The sequence below is a fragment of the Tripterygium wilfordii genome, chromosome 6 (genome assembly GCF_013401445.1).
Source record: "Tripterygium wilfordii isolate XIE 37 chromosome 6, ASM1340144v1, whole genome shotgun sequence".
In the NCBI taxonomy this organism is placed as follows: Eukaryota; Viridiplantae; Streptophyta; class Magnoliopsida; order Celastrales; family Celastraceae; genus Tripterygium; species Tripterygium wilfordii.
The window spans coordinates 5,628,847-5,647,635 of NC_052237.1; the positions used below are offsets into that span (position 1 = coordinate 5,628,847).

At 41.4% G+C, this 18,789-nt stretch overlaps 1 long non-coding RNA gene across 1 annotated transcript; it reads left to right on the forward strand.

Annotated features, from left to right (window-relative positions):
• The first annotated feature begins 11,769 nt into the window (after nt 1-11,769).
• On the forward strand, nt 11,770-13,577 carry LOC119999304. The gene is made up of 4 exons (XR_005468395.1): nt 11,770-12,023; nt 12,138-12,212; nt 12,417-12,478; nt 13,311-13,577. It is a non-coding gene; the product is annotated as an uncharacterized LOC119999304 (long non-coding RNA).
• The last annotated feature ends 5,212 nt before the right edge of the window (nt 13,578-18,789 follow it).

An 18,789-nucleotide genomic window follows, 5' to 3' on the forward strand; every position in this document is an offset into this window, starting at 1 on the left:
CAACGTTACGTAAGTTAAAGATGCGAATAGACCAAGTTATGTTTCAAATTGCACAAAAATGTGAAAAGCTCCTCTATGGAGAGAGTCGAGCAATTCCAAAGCGTCAGTGTGGACCATTGTACTCTATTTAGTCCTCTTGAAAGTCTAAATTGCTAGTTGAGCCTTCGTGCCACGTTTCGTAAGGTAAAGACGGGAATAGACCAAGTTATGTCTCAAATTGCACAAAAACGTGAAAAGCTCCTTTATGGAGAGAGTTGAGCAATTCCAAATCATTAATGTGGACCGTTGTACTCTATTTAGTGTTCTTAGAAGTTTAACTTGCCAGTTTAGCCTTCGTGCAACGTTACGTAAGTAAAAGACGAGAATAGACCAAGTTATGTTTGAAATTGCAAAAAAAGGTGAAAAGCTCCTCTATGGAGAGAGTTGAGCAATTCCAAAGCATCAGTGTGGACCGTTGTCCTCTACTTAGTGCTCTTGAAAGTCTAAATTGCTAGTTGAGCCTTCGCGCCACGTTTCGTAAGGTAAAGACAGGAATAGACCAAGTTATGTCTCAAATTGCACAAAAATGTGAAAAGCTATTCTATGGAGAGAGTTGAGCAATTCCAAAGTATCAATGTGGACCGTTGTACTCTATTTATTGTTCTTAGAAGTCCAACATGCTAATTTAGCCTTCGTGCAACGTTTTGTAAGGTAAATACGCGAATAGACGAAGTTATATTCGAAATTACACAAAAACGTGAATTGCTCTTCTATGGAGAGAGTTGAGCAATTCCAAAGCTTCAATGTGGACCGTTGTATTCTATTTAGTGCTCTCAAAAGTCTAAATTGCTAGTTGAGCATTCGTGCAACGTTTCGTAAGGTAAAGATGCGGATAGACCAAGTTATGTTTGAAATTGCACAAAAACGTGAAAAGCTCTTCTATGGAGAGAGTTGAGCAATTCCAAAGCATCAATGTGGACCGTTGTACTCTATTTAGTGTTCTCAGAAGTCTAACTTGCTAGTTTAACCTTCGCGGAACGTTACGTAAGTTAAAGATGCGAATAGACCAAGTTATGTTTGAAATTGCACAAAAATGTAAAAAGCTCCTCTATGGAGAGAGTCGAGCAATGCCAATGCATCGTTGTGCTCTATTTAGTCCTCTTGAAAGTCTAAATTGCTAGTTGAGCCTTCGTGCCACGTTTCGTAAGGTAAAGACGGGAATAGACCAAGTTATGTCTCAAATTGCACAAAAACGTGAAAAGCTCCTCTATGGAGAGAGTTGAGCAATTCCAAATCATGAATGTGGACCGTTGTACTCTATTTAGTGTTCTTAGAAGTTTAACTTGCCAGTTTAGCCTTCGTGCAACGTTACTTAAGTAAAAGACGCGAATAGACCAACTTATGTTTGAAATTGTAAAAAAAGGTAAAAAGATCCTCTATGGAGAGAGTTGAGCAACTCCAAAGCATCAGTGTGGACCGTTGTACTCTATTTAGTGGTCTTGAAAGTCTAAATTGCTAGTTGAGCCTTCGTGCCACATTTCGTAAGGTAAAGATGGGAATAGACCAAGTTATGTCTCAAATTGCACAAAAATGTGAAAAGCTCCTCTATGGAGAGAGTTGAGCAGTTCCAAAGCATCAATGTGGACCGTTGTACTCTATTTAGTGCTCTTAAAAGTCTAACTTGCTAGTTGAGCCTTTGTGCAACGCTTTGTAAGGTAAAGATGCGGATAGACCAAGTTATGTTTGAAATTGCACAAAAACGTGAAAAGCTCTTCTATGGAGAGAGTTGAGCAATTCCAAAGCATCAATGTGGACCGTTGTACTCTATTTAGTGTTCTCAGAAGTCTAACTTGCTAGTTTAACCTTCGCGCAACGTTACGTAAGTTAAAGATGCGAATAGACCCAGTTATGTTTGAAATTGCACAAAAATGTGAAAAGCTCCTCTATGGAGAGAGTCGAGCAATGCCAAAGCATCAGTGTGGACCGTTGTACTCTATTTAGTCCTCTTGAAAGTCTAAATTGCTAGTTGAGCCTTCGTGCCACGTTTCGTAAGGTAAAGACGGGAATAGACCAAGTTATGTCTCAAATTGCACAAAAACGTGAAAAGCTCCTCTATGGAGAGAGTTGAGCAACTCCAAATCATGAATGTGGACCGTTGTACTCTATTTAGTGTTATTAGAAGTTTAACTTGCCAGTTTAGCCTTCGTGCAACGTTACGTAAGTAAAAGACGCGAATAGACCAAGTTATGTTTGAAATTGTAAAAAAAGGTAAAAAGATCCTCTATGGAGAGAGTTGAGCAACTCCAAAGCATCAGTGTGGACCGTTGTACTCTATTTAGTGGTCTTGAAAGTCTAAATTGCTAGTTGAGCCTTCGTGCCACGTTTCGTAAGGTAAAGATGGGAATAGACCAAATTATGTCTCAAATTGCACAAAAATGTGAAAAGCTCCTCTATGGAGAGAGTTGAGCAGTTCCAAAGCATCAATGTGGACCGTTGTACTCTATTTAGTGCTCTTAAAAGTCTAACTTGCTAGTTGAGCCTTTGTGCCACTATTCGAAAGGTAAAGATGCGGATAGACCAAGTTATGTTTGAAATTGCACAAAAACGTGAAAAGCTCTTATATGGAGAGAGTTGAGCAATTCCAAAGCATCAATGTGGACCGTTGTACTCTATTTAGTGTTCTCAGAAGTCTAACTTGCTAGTTTAACCTTCGCGCAACGTTACGTAAGTTAAAGATGCGAATAGACCAAGTTATGTTTGAAATTGCACAAAAATGTGAAAAGCTCCTCTATGGAGAGAGTCGAGCAATGCCAAAGCATCAGTGTGGACCGTTGTATTCTATTTAGTCCTCTTGAAAGTCTAAATTGCTAGTTGAGCCTTTGTGCCACGTTTCGTAAGGTAAAGACGGGAATAGACCAAGTTATTTCTCAAATTGCACAAAAACGTGAAAAGCTCCTCCATGGAGAGAGTTGAGCAATTCCAAATCATGAATGTGGACCGTTGTACTCTATTTAGTGTTCTTAGAAGTTTAACTTGCCAGTTTAGCCTTCGTGCAACGTTACGTAAGTAAAAGACGCGAATAGACCAAGTTATGTTTGAAATTGTAAAAAAAGGTAAAAAGATCCTCTATGGAGAGAGTTGAGCAACTCCAAAGCATCAGTGTGGACCGTTGTACTCTATTTAGTGGTCTTGAAAGTCTAAATTGCTAGTTGAGCCTTCGTGCCACGTTTCGAAAGGTAAAGATGGGAATAGACCAAGTTATGTCTCAAATTGCACAAAAATGTGAAAAGCTCCTCTATGGAGAGAGTTGAGCAGTTCCAAAGCATCAATGTGGACCGTTGTACTCTATTTAGTGCTCTTAAAAGTCTAACTTGCTAGTTGAGCCTTTGTGCCACGCTTCGTAAGGTAAATTTGTGAATAGACCAATTTATGTTTGAAATTGCACGAAAACGTGAAAAGCTCTTCTATGGAGAGAGTTGAGCAACTCCAAAGCATCAATGTAGACCGTTGTACTCTATTTAGTGCTCTTAAAAGTCAAACTTGCTATTTGAGCCTTCGTGCAACGTTTCGTAAGGCAAAGACGCGAATAGACCAAGTTATGTTTGAAATTGCACAAAAAGTGAAAAGCTCCTCTATGGAGAGAGTTGAGCAATTCCAAAGCATCAATGTTGACCGTTGTACTCTATTTAGTGCTCTTAAAAGTCTAAATTGCTACTTGAGCCTTCGTGGCACGTTTCTTAAGGTAGAGACGCGAATAGACCAAGTTATGATTGAAATTGCACAAAAAGGTAGAAAGCTCCTTAGAGGAGAGAGTTGAGCAATTCCAAAGCATCAGTGTGGACCGTTGTCCTCTATTTAGTGCTCTTGAAAGTCTAAATTGCTAGTTGAGCCTTCGTGCCACGTTTCGTAAGGTAAAGACAGGAATAGACCAAGTTATGTCTAAAATTGCACAAAAATGTGAAAAGCTCCTCTATGGAGAGAGTTGAGCAATTCCATAGCTTCAATGTGGACCGTTGTACTCTATTTAGTGTGCTTAGAAGTCTAACTTGCTAGTTTAGCCTTCGCGCAACGTTACGTAAGTTCAAGATGCGAATAGACCAAGTTATGTTTGAAATTGCACAAAAATGTGAAAAGCTCCTCTATGGAGAGAGTCGAGCAATTCCAAAGCGTCAGTGTGGACCATTGTACTCTATTTAGTCCTCTTGAAAGTCTAAATTGCTAGTTGAGCCTTCGTGCCACGTTTCGTAAGGTAAAGACGGGAATAGACCAAGTTATGTCTCAAATTGCACAAAAATGTGAAAAGCTCCTCTATGGAGGGAGTTGACCAATTCCAAATCATCAAAGTGGACCGCTGTGCTCTATTTAGTGTACTTACAAGTCCAACTTGCTAGTTTAGCCTCTGTGCAATGTTACGTAAGTTAAAGACGCGAAAAGACCAAGTTATGTTTGAAATTGCAAAAAAAGGTGAAAAGCTTCTCTATGGTGAGAGTTGAGCAATTCCAAAGCATCAGTGTGGACCGTTGTCCTCTACTTAGTGCTCTTGAAAGTCTAAATTGCTAGTTGAGCCTTCGTGCCACGTTTCGTAAGGTAAAGACAGGAATAGACCAAGTTATGTCTCAAATTGCACAAAAATGTGAAAAGCTCCTCTATGGAGAGAGTTGAGCAATTCCAAAGTATCAATGTGGACCGTTGTACTCTATTTATCGTTCTTAGAAGTCCAACTTGCTAATTTAGCCTTCGTGCAACGTTTCGTAAGGTAAATACGCGAATAGACGAAGTTATATTTGAAATTACACAAAAACGTGAAAAGCTCTTCTATGGAGAGAGTTGAGCAATTCTATAGCTTCAATGTGGACCGTTGTACTCTATTTAGTGTGCTTAGAACTCTAACTTGCTAGTTTAGCCTTCGCGCAACGTTACGTTAGTTAAAGATGCGAATAGACCAAGTTATGTTTCAAATTGCACAAAAATGTGAAAAGCTCCTCTATGGAGAGAGTCGAGCAATTCCAAAGCGTCAGTGTGGACCATTGTACTCTATTTAGTCCTCTTGAAAGTCTAAATTGCTAGTTGAGCCTTCAAGCCACGTTTCGTAAGGTAAAGACGGGAATAGACCAAGTTATGTCTCAAATTGCACAAAAACGTGAAAAGCTTCATTTATGGAGAGAGTTGAGCAATTCCAAATCATTAATGTGGACCGTTGTACTCTATTTAGTGTTCTTAGAAGTTTAACTTGCCAGTTTAGCCTTCGTGCAACGTTACGTAAGTAAAAGATGCGAATAGACCAAGTTATGTTTGAAATTGCAAAAAAAGGTGAAAAGCTCCTCTATGGAGAGAGTCGAGCAATGCCAAAGCATCAGTGTGGACCGTTGTACCCTATTTAGTCCTCTTGAAAGTCTAAATTGCTAGTTGAGCCTTCGTGCCACGTTTCGTAAGGTAAAGACGGGAATAGACCAAGTTACGTCTCAAATTGCACAAAAACGTGAAAAGCTCCTCTATGGAGAGAGTTGAGCAACTCCAAATCATGAATGTGGACCGTTGTACTCTATTTAGTGTTATTAGAAGTTTAACTTTCCAGTTTAGCCTTCGTGCAACGTTACGTAAGTAAAAGACGCGAATAGACCAAGTTATGTTTGAAATTGCAAAAAAAGGTGAAAAGCTCCTCAATGGAGAGAGTTGAGCAATTCCAAAGCATCAGTGTGGACCGTTGTCCTCTACTTAGTGCTCTTGAAAGTCTAAATTGCTAGTTGAGCCTTCGCGCCACGTTTCGTAAGGTAAAGACAGGAATAGACCAAGTGATGTCTCAAATTGCACAAAAATGTGAAAAGCTATTCTATGGAGAGAGTTGAGCAATTCCAAAGTATCAATGTGGACCGTTGTACTCTATTTATTGTTCTTAGAAGTCCAACTTGCTAATTTAGCCTTCGTGCAACGTTTTGTAAGGTAAATACGCGAATAGACGAAGTTATATTCGAAATTACACAAAAACGTGAATTGCTCTTCTATGGAGAGAGTTGAGCAATTCCAAAGCTTCAATGTGGACCGTTGTATTCTATTTAGTGCTCTCAAGAGTCTAAATTGCTAGTTGAGCATTCGTGCAACGTTTCGTAAGGTAAAGATGCGGATAGACCAAGTTATGTTTGAAATTGCACAAAAACGTGAAAAGCTCTTCTATGGAGAGAGTTGAGCAATTCCAAAGCATCAATGTGGACCGTTGTACTCTATTTAGTGTTCTCAGAAGTCTAACTTGCTAGTTTAACCTTCGCGCAACGTTACGTAAGTTAAAGATGCGAATAGACCAAGTTATGTTTGAAATTGCACAAAAATGTGAAAAGCTCCTCTATGGAGAGAGTCGAGCAATGCCAAAGCATCAGTGTGGACCGTTGTATTCTATTTAGTCCTCTTGAAAGTCTAAATATCTAGTTGAGCCTTTGTGCCACGTTTCGTAAGGTAAAGACGGGAATAGACCAAGTTATGTCTCAAATTGCACAAAAATGTGAAAAGCTATTCTATGGAGAGAGTTGAGCAATTCCAAAGTATCAATGTGGACCGTTGTACTCTATTTATTGTTCTTAGAAGTCCAACTTGCTAATTTAGCCTTCGTGCAACGTTTTGTAAGGTAAATACGCGAATAGACGAAGTTATATTCGAAATTACACAAAAACGTGAATTGCTCTTCTATGGAGAGAGTTGAGCAATTCCAAAGCTTCAATGTGGACTGTTGTATTCTATTTAGTGCTCTCAAGAGTCTAAATTGCTAGTTGAGCATTCGTGCAACGTTTCGTAAGGTAAAGATGCGGATAGACCAAGTTATGTTTGAAATTGCACAAAAACGTGAAAAGCTCTTCTATGGAGAGAGTTGAGCAATTCCAAAGCATCAATGTGGACCGTTGTACTCTATTTAGTGTTCTCAGAAGTCTAACTTGCTAGTTTAACCTTCGCGCAACGTTACGTAATTTAAAGATGCGAATAGACCCAGTTATGTTTGAAATTGCACAAAAATATGAAAAGCTCCTCTATGGAGAGAGTCGAGCAATGCCAAAGCATCAGTGTGGACCGTTGTACCCTATTTAGTCCTCTTGAAAGTCTAAATTGCTAGTTGAGCCTTCGTGCCACGTTTCGTAAGGTAAAGACGGGAATAGACCAAGTTATGTCTCAAATTGCACAAAAACGTGAAAAGCTCCTCTATGGAGAGAGTTGAGCAACTCCAAATCATGAATGTGGACCGTTGTACTCTATTTAGTGTTATTAGAAGTTTAACTTGCCAGTTTAGCCTTCGTGCAACGTTACGTAAGTAAAAGACGCGAATAGACCAAGTTATGTTTGAAATTGCAAAAAAAGGTGAAAAGCTCCTCAATGGAGAGAGTTGAGCAATTCCAAAGCATCAGTGTGGACCGTTGTCCTCTACTTAGTGCTCTTGAAAGTCTAAATTGCTAGTTGAGCCTTCGCGCCACGTTTCGTAAGGTAAAGACAGGAATAGACCAAGTGATGTCTCAAATTGCACAAAAATGTGAAAAGCTATTCTATGGAGAGAGTTGAGCAATTCCAAAGTATCAATGTGGACCGTTGTACTCTATTTATTGTTCTTAGAAGTCCAACTTGCTAATTTAGCCTTCGTGCAACGTTTTGTAAGGTAAATACGCGAATAGACGAAGTTATATTCGAAATTACACAAAAACGTGAATTGCTCTTCTATGGAGAGAGTTGAGCAATTCCAAAGCTTCAATGTGGACCGTTGTATTCTATTTAGTGCTCTCAAGAGTCTAAATTGCTAGTTGAGCATTCGTGCAACGTTTCGTAAGGTAAAGATGCGGATAGACCAAGTTATGTTTGAAATTGCACAAAAACGTGAAAAGCTCTTCTATGGAGAGAGTTGAGCAATTCCAAAGCATCAATGTGGACCGTTGTACTCTATTTAGTGTTCTCAGAAGTCTAACTTGCTAGTTTAACCTTCGCGCAACGTTACGTAAGTTAAAGATGCGAATAGACCAAGTTATGTTTGAAATTGCACAAAAATGTGAAAAGCTCCTCTATGGAGAGAGTCGAGCAATGCCAAAGCATCAGTGTGGACCGTTGTATTCTATTTAGTCCTCTTGAAAGTCTAAATTGCTAGTTGAGCCTTCGCGCCACGTTTCGTAAGGTAAAGACAGGAATAGACCAAGTGATGTCTCAAATTGCACAAAAATGTGAAAAGCTATTCTATGGAGAGAGTTGAGCAATTCCAAAGTATCAATGTGGACCGTTGTACTCTATTTATTGTTCTTAGAAGTCCAACTTGCTAATTTAGCCTTCGTGCAACGTTTTGTAAGGTAAATACGCGAATAGACAAAGTTATATTCGAAATTACACAAAAACGTGAATTGCTCTTCTATGGAGAGAGTTGAGCAATTCCAGAGCTTCAATGTGGACCGTTGTATTCTATTTAGTGCTCTCAAGAGTCTAAATTGCTAGTTGAGCATTCGTGCAACGTTTCGTAAGGTAAAGATGCGGATAGACCAAGTTATGTTTGAAATTGCACAAAAACGTGAAAAGCTCTTCTATGGAGAGAGTTGAGCAATTCCAAAGCATCAATGTGGACCGTTGTACTCTATTTAGTGTTCTCAGAAGTCTAACTTGCTAGTTTAACCTTCGCGCAACGTTACGTAAGTTAAAGATGCGAATAGACCAAGTTATGTTTGAAATTGCACAAAAATGTGAAAAGCTCCTCTATGGAGAGAGTCGAGCAATGCCAAAGCATCAGTGTGGACCGTTGTATTCTATTTAGTCCTCTTGAAAGTCTAAATATCTAGTTGAGCCTTTGTGCCACGTTTCGTAAGGTAAAGACGGGAATAGACCAAGTTATGTCTCAAATTGCACAAAAACTGGAAAAGCTCCTCCATGGAGAGAGTTGAGGAATTCCAAATCATGAATGTGGACCGTTGTACTCTATTTAGTGTTCTTAGAAGTTTCACTTGCCAGTTTAGCCTTCGTGCAACGTTACGTAAGTAAAAGACGCGAATAGACCAAGTTATGTTTGAAATTGTAAAAAAAGGTAAAAAGATCCTCTATGGAGAGAGTTGAGCAACTCCAAAGCATCAGTGTGGACCGTTGTACTCTATTTAGTGGTCTTGAAAGTCTAAATTGCTAGTTGAGCCTTCGTGCCACGTTTCGTAAGGTAAAGATGGGAATAGACCAAGTTATGTCTCAAATTGCACAAAAATGTGAAAAGCTCCTCTATGGAGAGAGTTGAGCAGTTCCAAAGCATCAATGTGGACCGTTGTACTCTATTTAGTGCTCTTAAAAGTCTAACTTGCTAGTTGAGCCTTTGTGCCACGCTTCGTAAGGTAAATTTGTGAATAGACCAATTTATGTTTGAAATTGCACAAAAACGTGAAAAGCTCTTCTATGGAGAGAGTTGAGCAACTCCAAAGCATCAATGTAGACCGTTGTACTCTATTTAGTGCTCTTAAAAGTCAAACTTGCTATTTGAGCCTTCGTGCAACGTTTCGTAAGGCAAAGACGCGAATAGACCAAGTTATGTTTGAAATTGCACAAAAAGTGAAAAGCTCCTCTATGGAGAGAGTTGAGCAATTCCAAAGCATCAATGTTGACCGTTGTACTCTATTTAGTGCTCTTAAAAGTCTAAATTGCTACTTGAGCCTTCGTGGCACGTTTCTTAAGGTAGAGACGCGAATAGACCAAGTTATGATTGAAATTGCACCAAAAGGTAAAAAGCTCCTTAGAGGAGAGAGTTGAGCAATTCCAAAGCATCAGTGTGGACCGTTGTACTCTATTTAGTCCTCTTAAAAGTCTAAATTGCTAGTTGAGCATTCGTGCCACGTTTCGTAAGGTAAAGACGGGAATAGACCAAGTTATGTCTCAAATTGCACAAAAACGTGAAAAGCTCCTCTATGGAGAGAGTTGAGCAATTCCAAATGATTAATGTGGACCGTTGTACTCTATTTAGTGTTCTTAGAAGTTTAACTTGCCAGTTTAGCCTTCGTGCAACGTTACGTAAGTAAAAGGCGCGAATAGACCAAGTTCTATTTGAAATTGCACAAAAAGGTAAAAAGCTCCTCTATGAAGAGAGTTGAGCACTTCCAAAGCATCAGTGTGGACCGTTGTACTCTATTTAGTGCTCATAAAAGTCTAAATTGCTAGTTGAGCCTTTGTGCCACGTTTCGTAAGGTAAAGACGGGAATAGACAAAATTATGCCTCAAATTGTGAAAAAATATGAAAAGCTCGTCTATGGAGAGAGTTGAGCAATTCCAAAGCATCAATGTGGACTGTTGTACTCTATTTAGTGCTCCTAAAAGTCTAACTTACTAGTTGAGCCCTTGTGCCACGTTTCGTAAGGTAAATTTGTGAATAGACCAATTTATGTTTGACATTGCACAAAAACGTGAAAAGCTCTTCTATGGAGAGAGTTGATCAATTCCAAAGCATCAATGTAGACCATTCTACTCTGTTTAGTGCTCTTCAAAGTCAAACTTGCTATTTGAGCCTTCGTGCAATGTTTCGTAAGGTAAAGACGCGAATAGACCAAGTTATGTTTGAAATTGCACAAAAACGTGAAAAGCTCCTCTATGGAGAGAGTTCAGCAATTCCAAAGCATCACTGTTGACCGTTGTACTCTATTTAGTGCTCTTAAAAGTCTAAATTGCTAGTTGAGCCTTCGTGCCACGTTTCCTAAGGTAAAGACGCGAATAGACCAAGTTATGTTTGAAATTGCACAAAATGTTAAAAAGCTCCTCTATGGAGAGAGTTGAGCAATTTCAAAGCATCAGTGTGGACCGTTGTACTCTATTTAGTGCTCTTAAAAGTATAAATTTCTAGTTGAGCCTTCGTGCCACGTTTCGTAAGGTAAAGACGGGAATAGATCAACTTATGTCTCAAATTGTACAAAAACGGGAAAAGCTCCTCTATGGAGAGAGTTGAGCAATTCCGAATCATTAATGTGGACCGTTATACTCTATTTAGTGTTCTTAGAAGTTTAACTTGCCAGTTTAGCCTTCGTGCAACGTTACGTAAGTAAAAGATGCGAATCGACCAAGTTATGTTTTAAATTGCACAAAAACGTGAAAAGCTCTTTTATGGAGAGAGTTGAGCAATTCCAAAGCATCAATGTGCGCCGTTGTACTCTATTTAGCGCTCTTAAAAGTCAAACTTGCTAGTTGAGTCTTCGTGCCACGTTTCGTAGGGTAAAGACGCGAATAGACCAAGTTATGTCTCAAATTAAAGAAAAACGTGAAAAGCTCCTCTATGGAGAGAGTTGAGCAATTCCAAAGCAACAATGTTGACCGTTGTACTCTATTTAGTGCTCTTAAAAGTCCAAATCTCTAGTTGAGCCTTCGTGCCACGTTTCCTAAGGTAAAGACGCGAATAGACCAAGTTATGTTTAAAGTTGCACAAAATGGTAAAAAGCTCCTCTATGGAGCAGTTGAGCAATTCCAAAGCATCGGTGTGGACCGTTTTACTCTATTTAGTGCTCTTAAAGGTCTAAATTGCTAGTTGAGCCTACGTGCCACGTTTCGTAAGGTAAAGACGGGAATAGACCAAGTTATGTCTCAAATTGCACAAAAACGTGAAAAGCTCCTCTATGGAGAGAGTTGAGCAATTCCAAATCATTAATGTGGACCGTTGTACTCTATTTAGTGTTCTTAGAAGTTTAACATGTAATATCCCGTCCCAAAATAAAAATGAATAAGATATACAATACTAAGAATAAAATGAATAAATTGGATTTAGTTATAAAAAAAATAAATTGTAGGGTGAAAATAATTATTGGGAGGGTAAAAAAAAAAAAAAAAAAAAACAATATATATACATAAACAACTAAAAGTAAATAAATTAATAAAATAATAAAAAAAAAAATTAATAAAAGGGGTGAAGGTCGCAGACCTTCACCCGTAAGCTAAAAGAAAAAAAAATAAACAAAAGCAGACCTTCTCCTCACTTCACCACCTCCGGTCAGCCACCTCCGGCGGCATTCCGGCGACTTTTCCGGCCAGTAAAGGTGCTCCAACTTTGAGACCTACACTCACACTTCACTTGAGAAGGATTTAAGGTAAATTTTTGGTTTTAAGGTTTGAGAGTTAAATGGGTTTTGGAGTTTTTGGTTTAATGAGAGTTTCCTTGTTCAACAACTTCAAATTTGGTTCTAATCTTCTTATAATTCTAGGTCCAAGGGAGGTTTTTGAACAAATTCAAGAGAAGCTTTTGTTAAATTGATTTGGTAGAATTACCAAGCTTCAAGGTAAGGATTCTTGGCTTAAATTGTTTTAATTAAAGTTAGGTTAGGATGAAAAATAATATTGTGGTATGATTTTAATTGTTTAACTTTAGAGAATTTAGGTAGAAAATGAATTTAGAGAAAATGGGGATATTGTGTAGTACGAAATGTGAGAATTGAAGGGATTGGTGAATATGGAAAATTAATGGAGATTCTTTTAATGAATAGGTTAGGGAATTGGCGTGACGTGTACTTTGCTTTCTTGGTGAGGATTGCGTGGTTACTTCGAGGTAGGGATTTTCTTACTATTTTTATTTCAAAACACTTTCAAGCCACCAAATTGCTTGTATGGTAAGTTTGGTTTCCGTTTCGATCTTTCCTGAAGGGAAACAAGCCCTTGCATGCTTACCATTGTTCCTTTGCATTATTGTCAATTTATTGGTGATTTAATTTGATGGATATATAACCCTGAAATGCTTGGTCATAAACCGGGCATTATGTAAATCTTCATGCATCACGATGAATGAATGTTTTTGTCTATATGTGTTGCACGAATGACATAAATTATAAGAATTTACATTAGGGGCATGGTGGGTTCCGAGGGTGGTCCCGGGCTCACGTTAGGTGTTGGATGTTATTTGGGCACGTGCGTGGATGATGGAAAGGAGCCTTGTGATGGTCCTAGTCCATAGGATTCCCGTAGCGGTATTTATTACTGCACGCTGGATAGTTATTTGATGCTAGACCAGGCGTGGCAGGTTGAGATATCACCGTGGGGCCAGTGGTGAGTGGTTGCGACCACATGTGTGCCAACCTTCTCTCTAGCGGTTTGAGATTGATGAATATGCGATTGTGGTATTGATTGGATGCTAGAAAGAGAGGTAGTGCGATGGATTCTCGTCGGCTTATAGCCGCAGGGCGGAAATCCGATTCGCCGGCTTTGGTGTCATTGGTGGAGGATATGGAGGTTCGGTTGGGTTGATCGGGTGCATTAGTTTGCATTGCATTTTGTTGCATTAATTAGACAATGTTTCTTCTCCAACCTTATTATTCTTTACTTGTCTTCTGGTATTTCTCCCTACTGAGCCTTCTGCTCACCCTAGCTACTTTCCCTCCCCACAGGTGAGACAGGATCTAGTGCACAGGCTGCGGATCAGCAGGAGGACGCGTGACGGAGGTGGCCTGGACTTTTGTGGTTATGTGACACTTGCGTGTGAACTTATATATATGTATGGTGTGATGTTGATATGTTTTAGTAATTTATGTACATTGATGTATGGTGTTGATTTTGTTGGCCGGAAGTGGTGGCTGTAGGGTGTGTTTGATGATGATGATGGGATATGTGTTTGATGGTGGACCTACGGGTCGGTGGATGTTGATGATTTTAGAAGTGTTTATATTGTTTTTGTGTGTGATCTGATTACAGGTGGGTTTCCTCAATTTATGGGGAGATGCTGCCGAAATTTTTGGTAAAATTTACATGGTTTATATTGGTGGGGATGTAACGTGTGACATACACGCGGTTGTGTTTGGAGTGAGGGTTTTTTTTGTGTATTTGACCTTTTCTTCACGCTCCGCGGGTCGGGGCGTGACAATTTGGTATCGGAGCCAGGTTGGCTCTGTTGGGGACTTAGGGAGTGGGTCAGTATGTATGTGTGAGTGTGTTTGTTGTGTTGTGATTATATATGGTTCTCCAGGCCACGTCACGACCTCTGCTGATTCGGTATATTTTCTTTAATCCCGTAAATCCTCGAATTGTATTTGTATTGATGGAAAGTTGTGTCTTCTGTGCTACAGATGGACACACGTAGGACTATTCGTTCCCGCGATGGGGGACGTGGGGGAGAGTAGGGACGTGTGTCTTCCGAGGACCCAATAGTCAGGGGATTATCGGGGATCGGAACAGCTGAGTCGATTAGGCTGGACACACATTTATTTCCAGAGTTGAGTGTGATGGATCCTCCAGTGCAGGAGGAGGATTTAGGCCAGGAGCTTGGAGATGAGCCGACACTTGTGCATGAGATAGGTGAGGAGATCCCAGCACCTACTCAGCCTGCAATAGCGGCGCAGTTTGCTCCTTTATTGGCAGCACAAGAACAGTCCATGAAGAGAATGTCAGAGATGATAGGGGTTGTTACTCGACTAGTGCAGACTCAGACTACACGAGCACCAGAGGTCCGCAGTGAGGGACAGACTTCAGGGGTACGGGGAGATGAGCAGGGTGTGCAGAGACCTAGACGAGAGTTGACAGAGTTGGATCAGCTACGCAAGACTGATCCACCTACTTTTACAAGTGCTACGGATGTGGCACGTGCATATGAGTGGATTCGGCAGATGTCACGTCGGTTTGAGACACTGGGGATTCCTGAGGAGAGACGAGCATTGCTGGCCTCATATTATTTGAGAGAGGCAGCTTATGAGTGGTGGGATTCATTGGATCAGAGGAGAGAGACTATGACATGGCTATCATTTGATGAGTTATTCATGCAGCATTTTGTGCCGTAGTCTTATCGTATGGATAGAGCTCGTGAGTTCTTGACATGTCAGCAGACTTCAGATATGACTGTGAGTCAGTATGAGAGGAAGTTTGAGGAGCTATACAAGTTTGGTAGGAGGTATACGCCAGATGAGGCGAGCAAGGCAGAGCAGTTTAGACAGGGATTGCTTCCTGCTATAGCTACACATTTAGTGGGATTGAGGTTGCAGACTTATGCTGATATGGTGGAGACGGCCTTACAGTATGAGATGAGTTTCAGGGAGTCCCGGAGGTACTGGGATACACATAGAGGTCGAACAGCATCTGTGGCAGGTTCTTCTTCCAGAGGAGGTCAGAAGAGACAGAGGACCGATGGGCAGAGATAGGAGGGACAGAGTGGAGGTCGAGGTAGAGATCAGAGGCCACGAGGTGGCAGAGGTACACATCAGGGGCAGAGGTTTTGTCATCGATGTGGACGTCCTGGACATTTGAGAGCACAGTGTCCAGTTCTGGGGGTGGAGTGTTATCGATGTCATAGGGTTGGCCACCGGATGGCAGATTGTCCTCAGTCTGAGCGAGGAGGACAGCAGGGTCAGTATTTGCCAGCACCACCAGCTCGTCCGACCCTCCCTGCACCCCCTATTACATCTACACCATCAGGGAGGGGACGACCACCGGCTAGGCAGCCGCAGCAGTCACAGCAGCAACAGACTTTGACTCAGGGACGAGCATTTGCTCTTACTCACCAGACAACACCAGAGCACCCGCATTTTGTTGGGGGTACGTTTCTTGTTTCTAATTGTTGGGCTAGAGTGTTATTTGATTCGGGTGCTACTAGTTCCTTTATTACATCTTCATTTGCATTGGCTTTGGGGTTAGAAGTGAGACCGATGAGGCGAACGATAGTGGTAGACTCACCTTTCGGACAGTTCACTCGTATTCAGGGATATTGCATTTGCATGTGTCGGTTTGGTGATATCGAGTTGACCGCTAATTTGTATGTTCTTGACTTCCAAGATTTCGATGTAATCTTGGGAGTAGATTGGTTGACGGAGCAAAAGGCAGTTTTAGACTTTTGGGAGAGGAGGATTACTTTAAATGCTCTTGGTGGGGTAGTGATACAATTGAGGGGATCGAGGGGTGTTCCTTGTCCACATTTTTTGGACAACCCCTCCTACGCTGATTGTTCAGTGGTGAGTTTGACTACTTCTACACCTAGTGGCGAGGTGATTGCCCCGACACTTGTAGTGGAGGAGTTCATGGATGTTTTTCCAGAGGATTTGCCAGGTCTACCTCCAGGGAGGGAGATAGATTTTGTCATAGATTTGCTTCCGGATACGAAGCCAATTTCGATTGCTCCGTATCGGATGGCTCCAGCAGAGTTGAGGGAGTTGAAGGTACAGTTAGAGGATTTGGAGAAAAAGAAATTTATTAGACCGAGTGTTTCACCGTGGGGAGCACCGGTGTTGTTTGTGAAGAAGAAAGATGGCACGTTGCGTATGTGCATTGATTATCGGCAGTTGAATCGGGTGACTGTGAAGAACAAGTATCCGTTGCCTAGAATCAATGACTTGTTTGATCAGTTGAGAGGAGCACAACACTTTTCAAAGATTGATTTGCGATCGGGCTATCATCAGTTGAGGATTCGGGAGGGGGATGTTTCAAAAACAGCATTTAGAACTCGATATGGACACTATGAGTTCTTGGTGATGCCATTTGGGCTCACGAATGCCCCGGCAGCGTTTATGGACTTGATGCAGCGCGTTCTTCACCCATTTCTGGATCATTTCGTGATTGTATTCATAGATGACATTCTGATTTATTCACCTACTGTAGAGGAGCATAAGCAGCATTTAAGAATAGTATTGCAGACCTTGAGAGAACATCAGTTGTATGCAAAACTGAGCAAGTGTGAATTCTGGGTGACAGAGGTGAAGTTTTTGGGCCATGTGATTACTCAAGAGGGTGTGGTAGTTGATGCATCGAAAGTGGAGGCGGTAGTGAAGTGGGAGCGACCTAAGAATGTTACGGAGATACGGAGTTTCTTGGGGCTAGCTAGTTATTATAGGAGATTTATTCAGGATTTCTCACGGGTTGCTTCTTCATTGACTCGCCTTACGCGAAAGGGAGTTCCGTTTGTGTGGTCGGAGGAGTGTGAGGTGGCTTTTCAGGAGTTGAAACAAAAACTCACTTCTTCACCGGTGTTGATTGTTCTGGAGAGAGATGTGGGGTATCAGGTGTACTGCGATGCGTCCAAAGTAGGATTAGGATGTGTATTGATGCAGCATGGAAGAGTTGTAGAGTATGGTTCGCGCTTGTTGAAGACACATGAACATAATTACCCAGTGCATGACCTAGAGTTGGCAGCGGTAGTATTTGCATTGAAGCAGTGGAGATATTACTTGTATGGAGAGAGATTTGAGGTGTTCTCAGATCACAAGAGCCTCAAGTATCTCTTCACGCAAAAGGAGTTGAATCAGAGGCAACGAAGGTGGATGGAGTACTTGGAGGATTATGATTTTTCATTGAATTATCATCCAGGGAAGGCGAATGTAGTTGCGGATGCCTTGAGTAGGAAAAACCGAATTGCGAGGTTGGCGGTGCGAGAGTGGGAGATGTTGGAGACGATTGATAGTTTTGAGTTGGAGCTACAGGAGCAGGGTATCCGGATGTACTTGGGGAGCATTGTTACTCGTCCTGTGTTGATACAGAGAGTGATAGATGCTCAAATTGGAGATGCTACATTTGATACTTTTGAAGAGGAGAGTGGTTGGATTAGAGGCACGGATGGAGGAGTACGATGTGCAGGTAGATTGATAGTACCCGAGGATAAGGAGTTACGTGAGCGGATATTGAGGGAGGCGCATCATTCTAGATTTGCTATGCATCCAGGGGGTACCAAGATGTATAGGGATTTGCAGAGACAGTATTGGTGGAGAGGTATGAAGGCCGATGTGGCGAGGTATATAGCCAAGTGCCTTACCTGTCAGCAGGTGAAGGCAGAGCACCAGAGACCGGCAGGGTTACTACAACCACTTCCGGTGGCAGAGTGGAAATGGGAACATATCACGATGGATTTTTTGACAGGATTGCCGAGATCTCTTCGTGGGCATGATGCGATATGGGTGATTGTGGATAGATTGACGAAATCAGCACATTTTCTTCCGGTTAGCAAGACGGACACGTTGGAGTCCTTGAGCCGATTATATATTCAGGAGATTGTGAGGTTGCATGGGGTGCCACTTTCTATAGTATCGGATAGAGATCCGCGATTCACTAGTAGGTTTTGGGAGAGTTTGCAGGAGGCTTTGGGAACAAAACTGTGTTTTTCTACTGCGTTTCATCCAGAGAGTGATGGTCAGAGTGAGCGGACTATTCAGATATTGGAGGATATGCTTCGAGCATGCGTTATGGATTTTGGAGGCAATTGGGAGAATCATATGTCTTTGGTGGAGTTTGTATACAACAACTCCTACCAAAGTAGCATTGAAATGGCGCCGTATGAAGCTTTGTATGGGAGACCTTGTAGATCACCATTGTGTTGGGCGGAGGTAGGAGAAACGACGTTATCGGGTCCAGATTTGGTGAAAGAGACGCAAGAGAAGGTGGAGGGAATACGAAAGCGTTTACTTACGGCTCAAAGTAGGCAAAAGTCCTATGCCGACCGAAGAAGAAGACCATTGGAGTTTGTGGTGGGTGATAGGGTATTCTTGAAGGTGAGCCCGCGTAGGGGAATTCAGAGATTTAGCAAGCAAGGGAAGCTAGCTCCGCGGTATATTGGACCATTTGAGATTTTAGAGCGGATTGGACCGGTGGCATATCGGTTGGCTCTTCCGCCACGATTATCCAAGGTTCATAATGTGTTTCATGTATCGGTCTTAAGGAAATATGAACCGGATCCATCACATGTGTTGGATTGGTCCGCTTTAGAGGTGGAGGAAGATGGAACGTATATTTTACAACCATTGCGAATCTTAGATAGACGGGAAAAGGTTACAAGATCGAGTGTGATTCCATTAGTAAAAGTGTTATGGTTGCATCACGGGACGGAGGAAGCAACGTGGGAGTTGGAGTCCAAGATGCGGGAAAAGTATCCTGATTTATTTACATCCACAGGTACGTACA